General features: G+C 41.2%; 1 pseudogene; it reads left to right on the forward strand.

Annotated features, from left to right (window-relative positions):
• Window positions 1-3,447: 3,447 nt before the first annotated feature.
• LOC116222563 lies at window positions 3,448-3,656 on the forward strand (annotated as a pseudogene).
• Window positions 3,657-5,935: the final 2,279 nt, after the last annotated feature.

Genomic DNA, 5,935 nt, shown 5'->3' on the forward strand with positions numbered 1-5,935 from the left:
CCTTGAAGGTCTTCTGCAGAACACATCGGCTGTTGAATATTACTGGGCAGGAAAATGTAAACAGTCTCTTTGTGGAAAGTGTGTTTGGGCAGTCTGGTTCCCCCACCACGGATGATCTTTAGGTAGGCCCCATCGCGGACATTTGACCAAGATCCGTGCCTGTTGTGATCAATTTGTTTAACAGTACCAAAATGTAGAGCAGTACAGTTATTATCAAAAGTTTCACACATTGTTTCATTTTCCCCTTGTTACTCCCCATGACTTCACAGAGATAGGACCGCCCCGCCCTCCCAGTATCCACTAGGCTCTTTTACCCCACTGAACAGTGTAGTTTTCTTCACCAGGTTTGAGACGAAAAATTGCCTAACGCAAAGAATCCCCTTTGTAGCTGGACTTCTGTCACAGTGTTCCGGCCTTGGAAAACTGTAGAGGAAGACAGCTCCTATACTCTGTCTCTTTCTAAGGAAGGCTTACTCGTTTACAATGTGTTAGATGTATCCAGGTGGCTCTCTCCGCTATTTTGACTGTGGTAGATGTTGACAGTAGCACTTTGTATGATCTGTCCCACTTGGGCAAGTGGCAGTGTTTTCTTTACAGGCTGTTGATTAGGACCCAATCTCCTGGCCCAACCTTGGTTTCAGCCTCACAGGTTCTATCCCTACTTATTGAGGCATGTTTTCACCATGGCTCAATATTGCAGCATATCTTTTAGTATTGTGAGATCTAATTCTTCAAAGTGCTTTACATAAAATCCATAAAAGTAAGCAGCAAAAGCAATACATGGAGTAAAAAAAATTATCAACATCGTATCAGAACCTGCTGTTCCGATAGGCTTCTTGGATTACTAAAATCATGATAAAAGGAATAAAAGTAATAAAACCCTTCTGCCTGGTCTTAAGCTCAGTCGGAACCATAGTGCCGCTTCATAGATTCCACCTTACCCTGTTAAATATTTTCCCTAGCTATGTTTTTGCGGCCAGAGGCCACCCTTCCTTCTATACCCTTCCTTCAGAGGCCTTTTCGTCTTTTTCCACCGAACGCGCTTCGGGGCTTCGGGAGAGACACTAGCTCTCTTTTACAGGCTTAAGGAAGGTGACTGCGCCCAGGGGACTAGAACATTTGTTAGGGGAATATCTCTGAGAATAACATGTGATATATTGAAGCCACAATATGGTTTCCGACAGTGCCATGTTACCCTTAAAACAGTTTTACAGAGAAATAGTAAAAATAGTGCCAGTTAAAATTAATAAAATGCTTTAGTAAAAAGCATAAAGTTGGTCTCAACCCCAAGAAAAACTATACTAGCGTGCACACACAACCAACAAACAATATACTCACAAACAGCTCGGAGTCCAACCCCTATAGTCTAATTCAATTCCTTCACTCTCGGCTCTCCTCGCTGGCAGGCCCTGGCCTCCTTCCAATTCAAGTTGGAGGTCTTTTAGATGGTTCAGGTCCTGATGATTAGCCCAGCGTGGAGAGTCGATGAGGTTGTTGGAATACAACTAATATTCTAAGTTACACACATGCAGAAACACAGAAAAGCCATGTTCCTGCTTACATAAGTACATGATTCATTTAAGGTAATTAATAATACAAGGCACTTTATTATATTCTTAAGTCATTAACAGTGTTTGGAAATTATCTCCATCACATGCATTGACAAGTCTCACAACTTACAAACTGTGTCCTATAGAGATGACTGTTTGCAGAATCAGATAATGGCTCTGCAATGGCTCAACCTTAGAGCAACAGTACACACTCCGGTAAATTATGTGACCATTATTCAGAATGAGTTAGAGACCTTGCCTAAACATGACAACACAGGAGGTGATAATACATTAATGCAAAAGCCAAATACAGTACATTTCTGTTTCAAAGACTGTAAATTTACTCAAATAATAAATTGCTTGACATTGCAAGTTTACCAAAACAAGTTGCTTCTCTTACTGTGAAGCACCACCTCAGTCCTGGTGATGTGAGGCATGATGACACTAAGTAATGCTGTCAATCATTTTTACCCCATGGCCCTCACTCACTGTCAGCATGATCACATCGCCATGCTCAGTGCTGATTTAAATGGGACAGGATGCTGATGTACCCTTGTCTGTCAGCCTCTTGAATTTTCTTGTTTTTAGTTGAGGGCATCTTCAAGATCCTATACTTGGAGATAATGTTAACAAATGGTTATATACAATTGCAATTTTCACATCACTGTGCAGTGTGTTATCACATATAAAAAACAAGCAGATTTTTGAAATATCTAAACTGTCCCTTCTGCTTCCAAAATGTCTTGCTACCATAATTTTCACCTCAAATAAACACTAGAAGATAACTGCATGCCAGAGTACAAGTCTTGCAGTAACCCAGAAATACTAAGATGGAAAAAAGTACTTTTTCTTTTCTTTAACTAGTCCTGAAGATGTAATCTGCTGCTGTGGTTGCTATGGGTCTTGGAGATGGGGAGGTGGCCGAAGTGTCTGTGGTGGGCAGGTGTCTGATTGGCTAATTCTTGATGGCTCGTGAACTCTGCAGCCAATCTTGAAATGGCTTTCTGATTGGCTATTATTATCTGATTGGCTATTATATAATTATATAAGTTTCATTAGCAGCACTTTACGCAGACTTATAACATCAGTTTGTGCATGCGTGACCCCATCTAATGAGGCCTCTGCCAACTCTCCTTCTAAAACACCCACAAGAAGTAAAGACCTCACCTGTCCAGCTAGAAAGGAGCCGATGAGTCTAATCAGTGTCCAGTCTCCAAAATAAAGTTTCACAACTGGCACCTCTTCGAGAAGTATGTCATAAACTCCATGGAAATGGCAATGGTGCCTGCGTCTTCTTGTTATTCCATAACGCTGTGTACTGACCCGCTCGATCCAAGAATGGGCCAATCAGAAAGCCATTTCAAGATTGGCTGCAGAGTTCACGAGCCATCAAGGAGCCAATTCACTAGTTTATTAGCTTGCAGATAGATGTCGAGTCTGCCAGAGCCAGAGGCGAACATCTGTCCATGCTGTATTTACATTGCAATGCCGCTTTCCTCCACTTGGAGGAGTGATCCCTACTTTTACATTTCAATTTAACTTTATATCTGAAACAATAGCCATTTATAAAAGCTGCTATAATGATTGTGTTTAACAGCCTGAGTCCAGAGACATAATCCGTAAACTTTTCTTCAAACCGATTTCAGATTCATTTTTCTTTATACTCGTATATATCGAGGGGTTGTCTCATGTAACGTCTCACTCATAACATTGAATGCTCGAAATGCCGAAATATGAAGGGTTGTAGTAGGGGATTTTCAAACTCCATAGGTTCTGGAATGTGAAGGAACACATATTCTGCCGTCTTCGCGCAGAAAAGTGTCTTGGTTATTATGAAAACCCTAACCTTGAAGATTAAGACGGCGAATCGCTTGCGTCTCTCATTAAGGCAGTCGGCATCGCTTCTCGGCCTTTTGGCTAAGAGCAAGCACCAGAAGAAAAAAAAGAAAAAAATCTGTTCTTATCAGTTTAATATCTGATACGTCCCCTACCCGGGGACCATATATTAAATTGATTTTTGGAACTGGGAGATGGAATAGGGGCTTGCTCTGTCCACTCCACGCATCGACCTGGTATTGCAGTACCTCCAGGAACGGTGCACTCCCACCCAGGGAGAACAATCATGTGAAAAAAAGTTTTTTGATCAGTTTGTTGAGATCGTTAGCTTGCATAGTGTAGGGTTCGAAACAGCATGCATGAGTGCCTCCACTATAATTACGTTACGCATTTTACTCTTGGCCTACGTCAGAGCTAATTGGTGTCACGTCACTACAGCATGCTTTAAGGAAACGTGCAAGTAACTTGTAATATTAGCTATGGGATGTTGGCATGGTCCAGACAACACAAAAACATAAATGCCGTAATGGACAATGCATCAAGTTTTACTGTGAACGTACAGCCTCACCTGATGGTACATCATGGTGCACTCTTTGGATTCATTGTCTGTTTTTTGTTTGATTTCAAGCATTTCATTTCTGTGTGGTATAGTTAACATTCATTACACTTCTGTGAAATGTGTTGATAGGGGTGGAAGTAACAAAAAAACATGGTGATGAAAATGTACGTAAATTGATAGTGGGATAAAAAATTAAATGGATTTGATTAAAACAGTCATGTTTCATCTCCTTCACAACACAAAATTGCCATTTGTCATTTAAGAAAAGTCGCCTTAAGGATGGAAGTAACAAATGAATTGTTAAAAATGGATGTGATAAATGCATGTGAATTGAAAAATTGTGTGACTGTATTGACATTGTATTTGAAATGGTGTTGCTCTGCTGATTTAACTCAACTGACATTTATTGTTTTACAGCAAGCAATTTTGAGACCTCCCCCACGGACTAACTGATCCGAGATTTTGGCCAAACTTGCAGACATGAGACCACATTCTCATAGTAATTACGACTGTGTTTTACTACCCACAGAGCTAGGGCATCAACGCTGTTTCTACAGGAGTCCTGGCTGCTGTTTCTCTGGTGAGGGGAACAGCTTACTTTTAGGGCCACCATCCACTACTGCAATGGCCTTTCAAAATGCTACTCTAGTGACCTAAGAAGTGGCAGTATGTGTTGCATCATAGACAGTAATTGATGATAATAAGATTTTATTTAAAATATATATTAAAATGTGTACATTTATACATGGTATCATCTGTATTATCCAAAAAGCATTTTTTTCTTCCTTTCTTCATTCTCCATTTTGTGTCTGAGATGATGGATCTTGAAAAGGAAGACCTGTGCCATCCCTTGATCCAGCAGCCTAAGGTCAAGGAAAGTTTCCCTAGTATTAGTTCCCTAGTCCATTATTATTCTTGGTTCAGGTCAAGGGTCCAGAATTGGCTGAGTGGATAGTTTCACACAGACGGGGCTGAAGGCATACACTTTAGACATCTCACAGGTAAATGTCAATACCTGCAAGATAATTCTATAATTCTGCAATTGTTGTTGCACTATAACTCACTGCTAAATGTTAACTGACTTGGAATGTTGTTCTCAGTGGCACTGAATGTGAAGATGGCCCGAGTCGGCTACCCCACGATGTGGGATGTAGGCTGGTTGGAACGGGTGTTGCAGTATAGGAAAACATACGGCGCAGGAGATGGTGGCTTTGAGTAAAAATAACTATTTATTTACACCAGGGGATCAGAACAGATATACACAAACTGAACAAAACTAAGGCCATAACAGACAAGGTACAACTCTGTGGTCACGAATCTCACAGGTTTGGTCCATGTACCTTTTCACCGCTTTCTCCCAGCATGTTCACTCTGTCTTCCCCTCACTAGACAATGAGGTGCACCTTATATTAGGCCGCCCATTGGGCTAAATTGGTCCAAAGAGTCAATTGGACCCCTCCACAGAGGTGGGGGAACCCAGATCCAACCATTCAGGTAGGGGAGTCCAGTCTTTCTCTCCCTTTGGGCCACAGTGAGAGGGGGGAGGGATTTCACCTTCTCACACACTGATAAAGGTAATTGCATGCGGTACAGGTCTGCAGGTACACTCTCATGGTATACAAGGCAACTTTTGGATGCATGTTATTTTGTTTCCACCTGTAGTGCAAGGTGGTTCTAAATAGGTTTTCTTGACAACCATGTTTTTGTCTAACACTGGTCCAACAAGTTCTTGGCATAGTAATGGACCAAATAACATCCTGGATTAAGTGTGACTGAGGTAGGGGTTTAACATTTTTGGGGATCAGATGAGGTGAACTGAGCTGTAGCCTATTGCTAACTGTAATTGTGGAATGAGCTCAAGATGCCCATCTTTCAAGTAGGGTAGAGATCTAATGTCACTATTGAGGACATTGAAAGAAACAGGTCTATGAAAGGGACATGGTCACACTTCCACATTTCATTAAGTACAAGTTAAAGAAAGAGGCAAATA

This window comes from Clupea harengus, chromosome 11 (genome assembly GCF_900700415.2).
Source record: "Clupea harengus chromosome 11, Ch_v2.0.2, whole genome shotgun sequence".
Lineage (NCBI taxonomy): Eukaryota > Metazoa > Chordata > Actinopteri > Clupeiformes > Clupeidae > Clupea > Clupea harengus.